Source organism: Otolemur garnettii, unplaced genomic scaffold (genome assembly GCF_000181295.1).
Source record: "Otolemur garnettii isolate 467f Iridium unplaced genomic scaffold, OtoGar3 scaffold00027, whole genome shotgun sequence".
Classification (NCBI taxonomy): Eukaryota; Metazoa; Chordata; class Mammalia; order Primates; family Galagidae; genus Otolemur; species Otolemur garnettii.
The window spans coordinates 14609733-14627062 of NW_003852422.1; positions in this window are offsets into that span (position 1 = coordinate 14609733).

Genomic DNA, 17330 nt, shown 5'->3' on the forward strand with positions numbered 1-17330 from the left:
TTTCCCTCTCATCACCACCACAGAGGATCTTCCTCTGTGATAAGGGATATAAGCCCTTCTGCCTATATCTCAGGACTAGAGCTGTTCCAGTGATCTCTGCCCCTGCCAAATGCAAGTCTCCACAATGGGTATCTGCTTTGTCTGTTTAATGGGTAGGAAATAAGGCAGTTAATGTGTCTTTTTAGGTCTTGCTATAGCCTCTTTTATGGACATTGTTTTCTCCTCGTAGTGTTCACAGACCCAGCAGGGGTGTTTGTAAGTTGTATCCCTAATAGGCCAGAGTTTCAGGAAAGGCTGGAAACTTGATCAGATAAGAAATTTATCAATGGCTGTTTTAAAGGTAAACTAGCTGACTTTTCTTTGTTCTGACTCACTCAGCTTACTTTTTAATTTTCCTCTTTTTCTGGGGGTGTTTTCCCCTGCCAAGAATGGGGTCTTTGGCCCCCATTCTGCCGGAAAAATCTGACCCAAAATCCTAGCTGTAATCCAAGAGCCCTGAATGAAATTCACTCCAAGGGCATGCTAATCCTAACCACCTCTAGAAGCAGAACCCTGACCCTAGCTTGAACTAAAGGGCCCTGAACCCTATTCATCCCCATGGACTGCCTAATTCTAACCATCACCAGAACTTCACTGTAAACCTCACCTTAACCCAAGGGCCCCAAACCATACTCATCCTCAAGGAGTACCTAATCCTTTCACTACCCAAACCTGAACCATAATGCCAGCCCCAAACAGAGGTCCCAGAACCACACTGGCCTGCAGGAGATGCCCAAATGTAACAATTACCCAAACCTGAATCTGAAACGTGCCCAAATGCTCCAAACCATATACATCCCCATAGGCTGCCTAAACTTAATGATCATGTGAACCTGAGCCCTAAACCGAAACCTAACCCAAGGGCCCTGAATCCTATTCATCTCCAAGGGTGGCCTAACACTAACGATCATCTACCTAACCCTAACCACGACTTTAGCCCAGTCCCAAACCCTAGCCCTAATCCCAAGGCCCCAAACCTTTTCATCTCCAAGGGGTGCCTGATCCTAACCATCATTCAAACCTGAACCCTTACTCAAGCCCCGTGCCAAGGGAGTCTTGGGCCAAACAGAAATGGAAATGGCCCATCCCATAACATTCACTTTAGCGGATGCCTCCTTTGAAAGAACAATTATAATTGACACCAATCATGTTTCTAGTGCCACTAAAACTAATTACATTGGTATTTGGGAGGATGCTATAACCTAGTGAAAATTACTATGGATTAAGGACCAGTGGATTATGGTTCTATAATTCTGTCATTCTTAGGTTTATGATTTTGAGAAATGTTCTTAAAACCCTAACTTTCAATGTTCATAATCCTATTTCTGTGGATCTTTCCAGAACAAAAATTTTTATTTCTGGGTTTTCATTTTAATTATAACCTTATTTGGCATGTGGTTTGTGGTGTGAACTGTAAGGAAAAGTGATAAAGAATTATCAGCTGGTTGGTAAAAGAAAATACACAGAGCACAAATTCCTCTGTCTGGGCCTTCTTGTGTTTTCCAGATGGTTCACAGGTTACTTCTAAAGAAAACAATCACAGGTGTACCCATAGCACAACTCTCCTGGAGTCATGCATGACACTTATGTTTTGGAGCTCAATTGTTAACTTCTAAAAAGCTCAGTGTTTGTAATTTTGTCTACTGGCCCATACCTGAATAATCAGAATGACTTTCAGTTCCTGTTTAGTGGCAAACAAATAGGCAGTCTCAGAAAGCCAGGGCTGGAGTGGCTAATCGACCTCATGTTCAATATCTCCCCTCTTAAAGAGCAGATCTGAGCCCTAAGGATATTTTGAATTCAACCCATTTATGATTTCACCCATCAATATCAGCACTGTTTTATGGTTAAATATAAAAAATATTACATTTGATCACCAACAACTTGTACTTTTTATAGGCCAGAATGATGTAATCTTTGAAAATATATTTTTATGTAGTTTTTGGCAATTTATGATTTCAGACCGATTCTGATGTTTATGTTTCTCTTCCAGACGCATACTTCCATAGTTTGGTCTTATATAGGTTTTGCAAATTGCTGTTTTTACACTTTTGACCTGTTCCACTTATTAAACAAACTATTGTTCTTTGGCTTCAAACTCCCCCGTGCTTACTTGGTCATGGCAAGACTCCACCAGCAAGGGGTATTGAGGAGGCAAACCCCCAGGTGGTGGACCTGGCAAGGCAGGTTCCTGCCCATCTGTATCCTGCCTCCAGCAGTGTCGGGTTATCATAGTCTTATGTCTTCTCCCTGACAGTGGCAGTTCTTTAGAGAAGCAGCAGTTGGTGTCCATGGAATTCATATAACATTGGATGAACCTGCCTCAGAGACACCAACCCCAGCCTGCCACTTCTCCTGACAGGCCTGATCTTCAGCTCCTTGGAGCCAGGGAACCAAGATGCTAAGATATCTTCTTAGCTCTAGGTGTGGTAGCTGCTTCCTGTGAGTGGTACCTTCAACATGTCTTGGCAGCTTTCTTTTTGTTCTTGTTGTTGGTGGTGTTCTACCTTTGTAGTTTATATAGTTAACAATTCCTTATGCCCACAGACTTCTGAATGGTAGAATTTGCCTGGGGAAAGAGCTGTACGATTTCTGTTTCCTGACTCTGTTGTGACTGACACACACCTATTACCCATCTGTCCTGTTACATCCATTCCCGATTCTCATCTTTAGGCCAATCCCAGAAAATACAGTACTTCAAACTGTTTTCCATCCTGTTTTTCTGACCTCACAACAAAGAGGCCTAAGCAATTGCTCTAATGGGTTTTGGTAAACGCCTCATGAATGTATACAACGAGTCTCAGTCCTTCAATAGAAAAGGTCACACTTCCTGTATTACCCAGGCTCTGAAGCTACATCTCTAAATGAAAACACTCAACATTGACAGCATTTCCACACATTTTGTGTTTAGTCATTTTTTTGCCCAACCTCATTAACTCATAGGACTTGGAAGGAGGATTGAGAAATCATTTAGTTAATTTGCTTGCTTCAGGCAGTACTAAATCTTGATCCTTGTGTCATTTCGTTTTTCTATCAAAGCTAGACACTGGGCATTCATATAAAGAGTAGAGGAAAGAAATCCACAATCTAGACATTATTGATTGCAATAACTTGAAAAGGAATTTCTTACCTAGGTGGACGATTTTTACCTCAAGATATGTATTTTTTTATCTAAATTGTGTTATATTGATACTATTACTTTAAGATAATACACATATTATCTTGTTTGTATCAAATATTCAAATATTTTACAAAGTGTGGAATTAAATACTATAAAGTTAATTTTGTTTTGAAGATTTAAATTCTTTTTAAATTTCAGGTTAATATGGGGGCATATATAATTAGGTGACACAGTTTGCTTCTGTAAGGTTTCAGTCCAAGTTGTAGGTTTATCCTTCAACCCAGGAAGGGTGTAATGTAATGTACCTGCCAGGTGAGAATCTACCCACCCCTTCCTCCACTTCCATGCTTGAATTTCTTTGAGTTTTTCTCTCATCTGAGTAGGCAGGTGTTAATCTGCTAGTTTCAATTTAGTACTGAGTACACGTGATATTTGTTTTCCCATTCTTGTAATACTTTGCCAAGGAGTAATGGTCTCCAAGTCCATCCAGGCAGCAACCTGGATGACAGAAGATCTCCATCTTTTTATGGCTGAATAATATTCCATAGAATACATGTAACATGTACCACAGTTTATTAATCCATTCACGTATTGAGGAACACTTGGGTTGTTTCCACATCTTTGCAAAATTAACCTTAATGTCTCTAAATTATTATTTAAAATAGACTAATTTTTGCTTAGGTTTTTATATTCACAAGTATTGTTATTCATGTGAGTCAATGTAAAGGCATTATATCTTGGATGTACAAGTTATAAAGCACGAATTGTACTAAAATGAATTACAATTTTCCCACATATACACATTCATGTGGTCTTCAGAAATGATTTAATATTTTTAATTAAAACATCTCAGTTTCTTCTTTAATAATCTTTTGAGGGTCATAACTCAGAAGGCAACTTACCTTGTAAGGAATCTGCTTTCACCTCTTCCTTTTCTGACTAGGTGCAGAGAGAATCTAGTAAAACCTCATGTGTGCTGAGTATCTGGTCTTATTGTAATTCTCTGCTTGAGATGCTGGGTTTGGGCATCAGTCCTCCCTGTATCTAACATACAAGTCCTGGCTTGTTTGCTCAATGTGTGTCCTGCAGTTACTGCTGAAGGGAAATGTCCTGAACTTTTGTATTGGATTTGGCAAATAATACTAGTTGTATTACTAATCTTAAAAGGACATGACTTTATGATGACACTTCCTTCTCTTTAGATTTTTCTCTGCTATGAATCTATGGGTCATGTCATATGCTTTCTATCTCTATCTCTAGTTATGTAATAACCTAAGAGTTGCATACCCAAACTGTGGTCTAATTCAGGAATTGCTTGTGTTGGATTTCTAGTTGTCCCATAGGTCTAGAATTTTTTTTTTTATTTTAAATAGGGATTCTTCATAAGACAAAGAAGTTAGGCTGTGCCCTAGCACATGATACAGTCTTACTGATATCATCACCTCTTGTTGAGAGGTATCCAAACATAGTGAGATTTTATCTGACCCTTTTCAGATTCATTCGACTTTCAAAAATTCCATACCCTTTGTATCATGAAAATTCAGTATCAGTGGAATTCAAATTATTTTGATATACCTCCTAAAATAGCTTCAGAGATTATACATTTTTAGTTTAGTTTTATCATAATTTTGTTTTTTTTTTTGAGACAGAGTCTCACTATGTTACCCTGGGTAGAGTACCATGGTGTCACAGCTCATAGCAACCTCAAGCTCTTGGGCTTAAGCAATTCTCTTGCCTCAGCCTTCCAAGTAGCTGGGACTACATGTACCCACCACAACGTGTGGCTATTTTTTGGTTGTAGTTGTCATCATTGTTTGGCAGGCCCAGGCTGGATTCAAACCCACCAGCTCTGGTGTGTGTGGCTGGTGCCCTAGCCGAGTCTTTGTCATAATTTTTTAAAACTGGACTGTAGTGACTATTCCCAGGTGCAATCAGCACATTGCAGCCTGGGACTCCTGGCTTCAAGTGATCTTTTCAACTCATTCTTCCAAGCAGCTGAGACTGTATGTACACACCATTGCACCCAGATTCATCATAAGTTTTAATAGTCTCAAATGATATATTTACATGTTGTAAATGTTGACTTTTAAAATAGAACTGGTATATCGCTTTTAAAAATAAATCCAATGCAATCTAATGCGTAATAACTTGATATACACTATCACCCATGTCAAAAACACAGACAAGCTCTTTGTTAGAAGTCATACATTCTATTTTGGTCCTTTTTCTCCTGAGTTTATATTTGCCCTTCACTTTCCCTACAGAATTGCTTTTCTATATTTTATTGTTTGAAAGTCTTCAATTACCACCTTTGTGGTAGATTGTAAAAATGGCCCAATGTTTTATCCAGCCTTTGTCATGTAAAACTTTGTACTACCCTCCCATTTTGAGTGTGGGATCAATTTGTGATTCACTTTGGTTGACTTGATGGTAAGAAAATTGATGTGAACAGAGGCTTGGGAAGCTCTTGAGTGACTGGGCTTGCCCTCTTATTTATGTTTCTGCCAGAGTTAGTCTACTGAAGGATGAAAGACAACTTAATCCAGTCATTCCAGCTCAGACGAGTCAACATCCAGACAACACAGATGTATGAGCAAGATCAGCCAAGGTAAGTGGAATCTCCAAGCCCAACTCCAGATGTTCCCAGATAAATGAGCCAATAAATTAGTGGTTCTCAACCTTTCTAATGCCATGACCCTTTAATAAGTTCCTCACGTTGTGGTGACCCCCAACCATAAAATTATTTTCCTTGCTACTTCATAACTGTAATTTTACTACTTTTATGAATCGTAATGTAAATATCTGATATGCAGGATGATCTTAGGTGACCCCTGTGAAAGGGTTGTTCAACCCCCCAAAAGGGTCACAACCCATAGGTTGAAAACCACTGCAATAAATATTTATTGCTGTATGATAATGAGCTTTTGTGTTGCTTTTTATGTAAAACATACTTTTATGTAAAATCTAACTGATTTATTCTGTTATAATTTTTTACAAAATAAGATTTATTGGTTTTTGTTTCTATAACCACAAGACCAAAATAATGCTTAAAAATTAAAATGTTAAAAATATCTTAAAATGATTTGATTTATGTTTATCAATCTATTATTAGTAGATTTAAGCTAATACAAATAACCCAAGTATATTATAAAATTTGCTGCATAGCATTCTTAAATAAAAAGGTAAGAGTATGTTAAAAATCTATCCCATAATGAGATAGGAATTCTTTCCAATTATTTTAAGAATCCATAATTGAATATTATATACTATTTAATTAAACATGTTTAATAATCAATTCTATTCATTTAAATTGTTTATAGATGTAAGTGTTCAAAACTCTTGTTCAGATACCTAATTCGTAGGAATGACAGTGGTTTTATTATAACAAGGTGATTCAATACTTTTATGTACCAAAATTGACAGTGATCTCTAAGCAAAAATAGTTATGATGAATTAACAGTTGAAAACTGAGCTCTACCATACCTTAATTTTTACCTAAACTTAAAGACTGGGTAATATCTTCCTTATAAAATATTTTTTTAAATCCAGTTAGTAGAGGCATTAACTTTCTCAATAAGAATACCAATAATCCAGAATTTCTTTTCTTGTATATTCCATACATTTTTAAAACTGGGGCAATACACCAAAGAACACATTCTTGTTTTCTGAAATGGAAGAAAGACTATTGTGAAAAGAAAAGGGGGGAGTTTTTAAGCAAATCGAATTTTAGAAAAAGTACATTTGGAAGCTGAGTATCTAGAAATTAATTTCACTTGAAATAAACCTTCAAAAAGTATTATCCTTAGAAACAATATGTGTCCTCTCAGGGTGGGCATACCTTGGTATTGGGATCACTGCTCCTACGCAAAGGCAAAGAGGTAAAGCTGCTTCCAGGCTCACCCACCCCACACCCCAAGTCAGCCATTTTCCCTCTTCTGGAAGCTGTAATCTTGGGAATTTTGGACCCCTCTGGGAGACTTACAGTCTTCCTGGTCTATGCCTGGAGAAGGCTCCCTTTTTTTTTTTGGCAGTTTTTTGGCCGGGGCTGGGTTTGAACCTGCCACCTCTGGCATATGGGGCCAGCACCCTGCTCCTTTGAGCCACAGGTGCCACCCAAGAGAAGGCTCCCCTTTTGGATTGATCTGAAGTTATCAATATGATGTCCTATCAGTCCTATACCAAAATTCACCTGGATTTTTTCATTCCTTTCCAACTGGGAATTCAATCCTTAGTGACATAGTAGTCATCATCCTTCCACCTCAAATCTTCCTCCTCAAACTTTCCAGTTGTTTCACTCCACTCCATTTTGACAACTCCCTCAACCCCCAGGGCCGAGAAGAGTTTTTTTTTTTTTTCATACTGTGGTATCTTAGTTATCAAATTCTCTTAAATAATATCAATAACACCTTTTTTTTCTATTTCAAGATAGAAAAAAAGATATTCTCTGAGCTTTGTTCTTTATATGAAAATCAAAAGTCTTTTCTTAAAAGACTGGGCTTAAAAAAATCTTTATGATTTTCTAAAAGTCTGATAAATGCTGGACTAATTTTACTACTCTAGCTTTATCCTTTTTCCTTTTAGGGAAGGTTAATACTCATCATGGATATATTTTTTGTGTTCTCACACAAAACCAAAGACAAAACATACACTCTACCAAGAAGGGGCATAAAATTATGTGATATTTCAAAACATTCACCATGTTGCTATAACCTTTAATTATACTCAAGTGTTTATGTGGAATTTTGACCTGTGAGTTCCTGAAGTCTACATTTTGTATTCAGAAACATGTTCTGTTTAATTATATAATCATAACCATGCTTCCTGTCACTGGGACCTAGCACTAAGGCTGCTTGAGTAATTTTAGGTGCACCATCAATATTGATAACAGTTGCAGAAGGCACTATGTGTGTGTGGGGGGACCAAAGATGCACCTTTCACTGGCTTTTTGTTACAGGTAAAGTCCAGATTCCATAGTGTAGTATCCACAATTTCACTTTAAATACTTCATGTAACTCTTCAGTAAAAACTAAATCTGACTTAACCCATATATTTAAACTCTCTCATTAGTCTCTTTAAAATCTTCTACTGTAGCTGGGGAAATCTGCTCAGTAGCTCCTAAGTGGGTTCATGTTCCTCCCACCATCAAGAGTGTTTGCCTTCATCCTTTTTAAAAAAAAATTTTTTTGCCTTCATCCTTTAGATACAGCTTTTAAGGCTCAGGTTAAAGTTCCACATCTTGAAATGTTTGCTCATCACTCAACCCAAAGCCTTTACTCCCCTCTAAATGCCAAGCATTTTATTTCCTCTATTATTTCTCTAAACTTAATGTATTCTGGCTGGCATTATTAGCCATGTTTTTATTACTATATTTAGTCTTTCACCTAAAGAGAAAGTTTCTTAAGATGTTAGGAACCAGGTTTCATGAGTCTGACTCCATAGTGAGTTATATACACGTGCCACAGTGGGTAGCATTTAATGTCCACAGCTCTTTCACTCTTCCTGCCTCATTGTCAACATGTGATATTGCCTTCAAATTCTCCAAAAAACATTGGGAAAATCATAGGACAACTTGTTAACATTTTAGCCCTCTATATCTGCATGTTTGCCTATAGCTAGCTCCCTATGACTGGCCATCCAAGAACCTCATGCATGTGTTTCACCTAAGACTAATTTAATAGAATCTCTGAGGACAGGACCTGGAGATCGGAAATATAAAAAAGTTTCTTATGATTGATAAACAGTGTTTTCAACCTCTGGAGTAGATTTTAGCTTTTCCTATCTTCAGGATGGTATTTCTTTCTCTAGTACCTTCATCCTATGTCTGTATTGATTTTTTCCTTCAACTTACTAGAATCCTACAATTTTCCCCAAGCCAAAACAGATAAAATCAAAGCTAGCACCCTCAATTTTTCTTCTTTTTTTTGTTACAGTTTTTGTCTTACTTTCCTTCATAGATGACTTTTGGATTATTTACATAAGCTGTAGCAGTCCATGTCTAACCAGAAGATTAAAAACCACACAGTGTGTTAAACAGGTGAACTTTAATATAAAGAACTACTACTATGATAAATAATAACTACTACTATGATAAAATAATAAGAAAATATTAATATTAAAGGAAAATTTATGTGGTAGTCTACACCTGAGGGAAAGTATCTACATAAGAACAATTTGGAAGAAGTTCACATCTCTTTGGAGGACATATGTTGGGTGAAATTTCTCACAGGGAGAGAAGGACAGTTTGGCCATGGGTGTAAGCTCCCTCCTGGAATTGTATGAAAGCAAGAAATGACTACAAGCTTTGGGTGGCAAGTAGCAAATCATCTTTATTCACGACCACCTTTTATAGTAAGCTAGTCACGTACACCACATTAATCAATAATCTATACTTAACATTCTCTATTCTTATCCTAAGCTATAGAAAAGACAGAAAGTCTGGAAAAATAAGATAACTAACTTCAAACTAACCTCAAGCTATTCTTCTAAAGATCTGAAGCAACCATGCGTTATCTGACTTATATTGTCAAAGTTGAAGGTTAGGACAAGCAAGGGAATAAAACTCTTTCTTCCGTGTACTCAATTAAGTTTCCAAGCAACAGGCTTAATGACTCTGTTATGATGGAGTTTTTTCCCTCACATCAACCTTTGAGCCATGTCTCCTGCACAGATGGGCCATGAACCCTTATCTGGCAGGCTGACTGACTCCATAGTCAGAGTTCCAAACAGGACGCTGTTATCACCTTGCCTGCAGGCCCTGCCATGCTGTCCCAGGCAGCTAGGCCTCTACCAAACACACAATACTTAGAAGTCTTTTCACCTAATTTCTAGAATTAAAGGAGCACTTTTCATTTAGCTTTTTTTATGTGGGCTTTTCTCCCACACACACATAGTTTAGATCCATAAGAAAATAAAGAAATTTGCTTCTTTGGCCAGAGCTGAGCTGGAGTTACTGAGTGAGTAATAAATCCACTGTGGTAGACAGATTAAAAACCCCTGGAGAGGTCCACATCCCAATTCCTAAAACCTATGAATTTGCTCCTGTACATTGCAAAAGAGACTTTCAGATGTGATTAAATTAAGGATCTTGTGATGGAGTGATTCTCCTCATTCGTCTGGGTGGATCCATGTAATAACTTGGGTCCTTAAGTAAAGAACCTTTCTCACCTGTGATTAGAGAGAGCCCTGACTACAGAAGAATGGTCAGAGAGATTAAACATAGCTGACTTTGAAGACAGGAAAGGGGCTATAAACCACAAAATGCGGGCAGCTTCTAAAAGCCAGAAAAGGCTAGGAAATAGATTCTACTTAAAGCCTCCAAAATTAGCCGGACTTGTAGCCTCCTTGACTTTACTACAGTGAGACATAATGGAGCTCCACCTGCAGAAATTTGAAACCATGAAGTTGGTAGTAATTTGTTATCATGGCAATAGAACTCAAATACCTGCACCCCTTGGAGTGGGTTGAGCTGGCAATCAGCAACTGGTGGCAAAGTATGCAGTGGTAGTTTTAGAATTGGTGATGGTAGGAGACTCTCAGAATATAAGAACTCAGGTTTCTGGGTAGAATGGGCTACAGAGAGGTTCCTACTCTGTGGCTGCTAAGTCTCCAGGAACTGCATTCAGGGCCAGTGACTAGGGCAAGATTCACTGGATGTTTTCACACCCACGTATCCCATGTCTGGCTTCCAAAAAAAATGGGGGCAGGAGATCCGCCTCTAGCATCCTTTAGTGTCCTCTACTGAGAAAATGTAACATCATGCCCACTTGAAATGAGACATTATTAAAGGAATTACATGTTTATCACAGAGCACACATTGAAATGTGTATTTGAAGCTGAGAAGAAATGAAAATAACTGACATATATTCTATCTCTAAAACATGGCTCTTTAAAATTAAATCTCATGATTTCCTAACTTTATTCCACGCTTTCTTCCCACATCTCTGAGTCTTTATTCATATTCTCCTTCCAGGGTTCTTTTTTAAATTTTTCTGTGCTTTTAACTCTTCTGCTCTCCATTCACTTTGCATTCTCTTCAAATCCATAAGTGTGAATTAATTAAACAGCAGTAGATGATAATGCCCAAAATGTCTATCCTTACCCTGAATTTTCTCACCCCGAACCCTAGTCCTCTGTTGCCAAGCCCTTCCTAGGCATGTATTATGGAGCCACAAGTTACCATGGCCCACACTTACGTCATCATCTTTCCTAACTCACCTTCACATAGTTGGTAGGTAAGACTTGCTTTCTAAATTATAAACTCTAAAGCTAGATTGATCTTTGTTCTTTCACATGCCTCACAATCAATTCTTAACCGATGACATGAACTTGAATATGCTTTCCGAATATTTCTCAAGCCAGTCACTTTTCCTCTTCTCCTTACTTTAGTAGATGGTGTTTCCCCTTGTCTAGAATATTGCAGTGGGTCCCAGGTGCTTTCTAGCACTTTAAAGAGCTGGTGTTTCCAGATTTCTACTTATCCATTCTCTAAAACAAGCAAGATAATTTCTTTCCCTTTTTACCTCTATTCTTTCTTTAAATTTCAGATTAATATAAGGATGCATACAAATACATACAAAAGGGTACATACAAAAAAAAATTTTTTTTTTATTAGGTGGAGTCCAAGTTGCAGTTGAGGCCTTAACCTAGGAGATGTGCCATATACTCCTACATTATATCAGTTATGTGGGAGCTTACCATTCTCTCTCCCTCCCTCCTCTCTTTCTCTTTCTAGAATTTAAATGTGTTTTTCTCTCATGCAGACGTGTTGTTGTTCATCTACTGGTTTCACATTCATATTGAGCACATTGGATGTTTGCTTTTGAATTCTTGTGATACTTAGGAGGATGCTCTCCAAATCCTTCCAGGTAAATACAAAACACATGAAGTCTCCATCTTCCTTCATGACTGAATAGTATTTCATGACATACATATTCCACAGTCAATTTATCCATTCATGGGTTGATGGACACTTGGCCAACATCATACTGAATGAAGTAAAACTGAAAGCATTTCCACTGAGAAGTGGAAACAGACACTATCATTGCCACTAGTATTCAGCATAGTATAGAAGGATATCAAAGGTATCCAAATGGGGACAGAGGAGGTTAAACTTTATTCTCTATTTGCTGATTATATGATCTTGTACTTAGAAAACCCTAGCAAGTCACCCATGAGACTCCTGGAAATGATTAAGAATTACATTAACATCTTGGGATATCAAATCAATGTCCACAAATCAATAGCCTTCATATATGCCAAAAACAATTAAGCTGACAGTCAAATCACAGACATAGTTCCCTTCACAGTAGCTTCAAAAAAAAAATAATAATAAGATACCTTGGAATATGCCTAACAATGGATGGAAAGGATCTCTACAGAGAGAACTAAGAAACTCTGAGAAAAGAAATAGCAGAAGACATTCATAAATAGAAGAACATATCATGCTCATGGCTAGGAAGAATTGACATTATTGAAATGCCCGTACTACCTAAAGCAATCTACAGAGTTAATGTAATCCCCATCAAACACCAAAGTTATATTTTAAAGAACTTGAAAACACAAGATTTTTTTTTTTTGTATCAAATAAGCAACTTCGCACCTCTGCTTACTTACTATTACCTACAGAGTATAATCTTTTCTCAATATTATCAGTGAGTGCTTGGCAAATTCAAAGTAGGAAAAGATTTCTTTACTACTGACAGAATTTGTTGAGAGGAAAGAGTTTGTTTTATACCTGTAGAATGGATTATATTCAGATAGGAGGAGACTTTGAAAAAAGAAAAGGAAGGAATAGTATTACCGTTGGTACATTTTGGGATATGAAACTTTTTGCAGCTGGATTTATATAATTACATAAATAAGTAATGTGATGTTAAAACATATAATCCATATTGCAGTCTTATGAATGCCAGTTTGAAGACTTTGAAGTGACTCATTGAAAGGTATTGATGGTGCCAGGGGATTTTTAATTCAAAAACTCTCTTAAATTCTACACACTTATCCACATCTGCACATATTCTTTCTTTCCTGCTGTTGGTGCCATGTGCCTCCTATCAAGAGGCATATCCACTCTGTGTGCTCAAGATCCCAACTGATCCTGCTTCTCAGGTGTTCTCTCTGTGTGCTATCTCCTCCCTAATACTAACCCCCCTACCCTCTTCTTTAACTTTCCCTCGTCATTTATACATGGATGGATATCTCCTGTGTCCCACCCCTGCTCCCTTGGTCGCGTCTGTGTGTGATCTCCTCTGAAAGGAGTTGTGTGCACACACATTCTTCATTTTCTCACAAGTGTTTCCCTTTTCAAACACTTCCACTTGTTTCTGTCTAACACAGCACCAAAACTGTTACTGCAAATTTAACCAAAGATTTTTATATTATCAAATCCTATGAATACTTCTCAAAAACTTCCTTTTGATATTTCAGTCAATTTTCCACATATTTCCTGCTTTTTATTGTTGTTGCTGCAGTTTTGGGACAGGGCCGGGTTTGAACCCAGCACCTCCAGTCTATGGGGCCAGGACCCTACTCCTTGCACCACTGGCACCACCCCATATTTCCTGCTTTCTACTTAGCTTTTTGAGTGTTTCTTCACAAGTTCCTTTGCTAATGTCACTTTTTTAACAGAGACACTGGCATTCTTTGGGGCTCTTTCTGGGTCAGCTTCTCTCCCCATGTTACGCTTCTACCTGAGATGATTCATCTGTGTCTGTCTTCAGGAATCATGTGCTAAGAACTCCTGGGATTCTATCTCCTGGGATTGCAGGCATGCAGGTATGAGCCCCAGCTATAGACAGTTGGGACTAAAGAGAAGGAACAGATGGAGAATATGATGAAAGATGAATCAGCCTGATTTCATTTCTTGTTACTTCAAACTAAAGCTAAATTTTGGAGAAACTAGCTAAATTTTAGTTCAGAGCTTTAAAAATCTTAGAGAAATGAATATTCATTTAGATAAAAAGTTTTCTATCTTTCCCATTGCATCATACACTCTTTGTAAAATACCTTAATTTATCTTATAAATGTGCTCAGTGCAGTTTTGGCATCAAAGATTAGACAATTTAGAAGGCCTATAAATATTTTGCAACTTTAAATGTGCCTGGACTGCCCTTACCAGCCATTTTTTTCTCTGGGTAAATCTTCTGTTCTCTCTTCAAACAAGTCTCACAGTCATCTCATACGTAATTGCACGTAGATAACATTATTTAAGCATGAATTGTGAAACTGGCTTTGAAAATATTGCTTGACTTTATACTAGAATTCATACAATTTTCTTGGATATCATCACACTAATGCACTTATTGGTTAGGTCAGTATAGCTGACATCCAGTTGACAAGGTATTTTTGAATAATAGCTGAGTTTCAGTAAGACTGAAGTGCTAGCCAGCTCTTTGAAGCATCAGTCGTCTTAAACAGATTTTGACTAAAAATTAACTGTTTTAATTATCTTTCTATAATGTTGAGATTATATTTTTATATTGATGAAAGTGACATGAAGTAGGAAGAAGATCTCAGTAAAAGTAATGGTCATTTCCTTGACACCATGTTATTTTAATTAAGGTTGCCACAGAAAAATTTTACTTTTATTTTTTGAAAAATTGTTTCCTTGTATCTAACATTCCTTCAGTATGAGAGATGGTGTGACAACCATTCTAATGTTCACAGTGATTCTTTCTTTGTAGTTAATTTCTATATTGTTTTGTTGGGATATCTTTTATATTAATATTTGTTAAGTCCAAATAGTTACACAGGTTTTCCTGATACTTAGAACAGTCATATCCTCACATAAACTTTTGATCCTTTCATAAATAATGATGCAAAATCCATTAAGTTCTTTTTGTGCCCCATTTTTTAAAGATTTCACACAATATTTTTGTAAGCACAGTATTTGATCTGAGAACCCCTGCTGTATTTGGGAACATTTTTCCAATATTTAACATACTAGTGCTTGTTGTGGGATCAGCTGTTCACTCACCGATTCTGTCCCACTTCTTGGTATTAGTGTGTAAACATCAGTTTTGTCTATGGGTTGGAAGTCTTGATTGGAATTGATAATGAGTTGACTATATCAGTGTCATAAAGATTCTATGTTTAAGCCTCAAGTCCTGTCAATTACTTTTCTACTATAGTAGAACCTCTGTAAGTTGACCACCAAAAAGGCTGTACAAACTGATCAACACACAGAGGTGGTCAACATCAGAAACGAATGTGTACCAATATGATTGGTTCACCTCCTGAACCAATATGTACACATGGTGCATGTCCTCTCTATGAAAATGAGGTCAACATAAGGAGGTGGCCAGTGTAGGGAGCTGGTCTACTATGGAGGTTCTATTGCATTTAAAAAACATTAAACCTGCAAAGTAACATGTCCTGAGTAGCCACATCTTGTTATTAACAGTAGCATCATTCACTCAGTAACTTCTTTCTACCAGCCCTTAAGATTCATCATCTCCTTTAATCCTCATAGTAAATGTACATGTTAAACATGATAAAGTTCTGACCCAAAGAGGCTAAACAACTTGCCAAAAGTCACTAACTAATTTAAGTGGTAAAATGACTGAGTCTTACAACCACAGCCTATTTTTTTTTATTTTTGCCCCAATCTTTCTATTGCTTCTACTATTTCCTTTCTCTACATTTTGAAGCTTCCTATTTCCCCTTTATAGCTGACATGTGTTGGTTGTAGTAACTTCCAGGTCACAATGAGAGAAGTTTTGATACCTTCACTTATTTGACTCTTTCTGTATGTTCTGGATGTTATTCTTACAATTTTCTGTAATCTTGTTTTCTCTCATTAAAGAGATTTTGTGTCTCCTTTAAACAAAATATGTGATTTCTTAATATTCTAGCTGATAGTAAGAGGCAAAAAATCCCAAATATAAAATAAGTTTTGATTCACATAAAGAATTTCATTATTTTTGGCTACATAAAAGTCATTCTTCTGTCAAAATTTCTTTCTCCAGAATTAATTGTTGTTTCAGAGTTTGTATGTTTGCCATATTCAGCTATTATGAGTGCATACATCCAAATGTCTTTTTAATTAAATGTGAAATGGTGAAGTGCAATTTTTGTTATGCTCCCTCATTCTCTTTTGTTATCAAAATACATGGAATATGATGCTGCTTCTATTCCGAGATTCCTTCTCTTTATCATTCTGTCTGGCCTTTCAACTTCTGCATCAACCCACGCTTCAGATCAATGACTATCTCCTTCCTCTATGAAACATAGACCTGTTGAATCCTAGAAATACTGGCATCTAGTGACCATCAGGGTACCTACCGCTCATTTCTTGCTTTCTAAATATTATTCCTCACAATAATATAAATTGCATACTTTTTAAAAAAATACATCACATAAGAATAATTAATAGAAGAAGAATCCTAAGACCTTTGATGATGTGCGTGATTCCATGGCTGGACCAAGAAAAGCCCATCTTGTGCCAGGAAATAAGGGGATGTTATTTTCAAACAATGATGGGGCCTGGCAAATATAAATAAATAAATAAAGACATAGGAGCTAGCTTAAAAAAAGTTCTCACCTGCAAAATTTGAAAAAAAATTAAACATCAAAATTAAAAGAATAAAGATTAAAACTAATTCAATGAAGTAAGAATTGTGAGACAATACTGGCAATAGCTAGGCAAATATATACATAAATAAAGAGGTAAGAAAGTACTTCCTAATAAAGAGAATTTCAACAGTAAATGCAGATGTAAAAATGGCATTAGAAAATTGGCATTTACAGCCTAAATGCCCACCAACCCAGGAATAGATTAACAAGCTGTGGTATATGTACACCATAGAATACTATACAGCCATTAAAAAGATGGAGATTTTAGATCTTTTTTTATTACCCTAGATGGAATTGGAACACATTCCTCTCAGTAAAGCATCACAAGAATGGAGAAGCAAGAATCCAATGTACTCAGTTCTAATCTGGAGGCAGTAGATGAGCTAATAATAGGGGAGGTAGAAGAATAAGGAAATGGGGAGAGGGAAGGGGTAACAGGGTGTCTTGGTGTATGGCACACCTCTTGGGGACGGGACATAATTATAAGAGGAACTTTATCTAGCAAATGCATCAGTGTAACCTAATTCTGTTTACCCTCAATGAATCCCAAACAATGGAAAATAAAATTAAAAACATTCATTGTAAAAATTGATTCAGG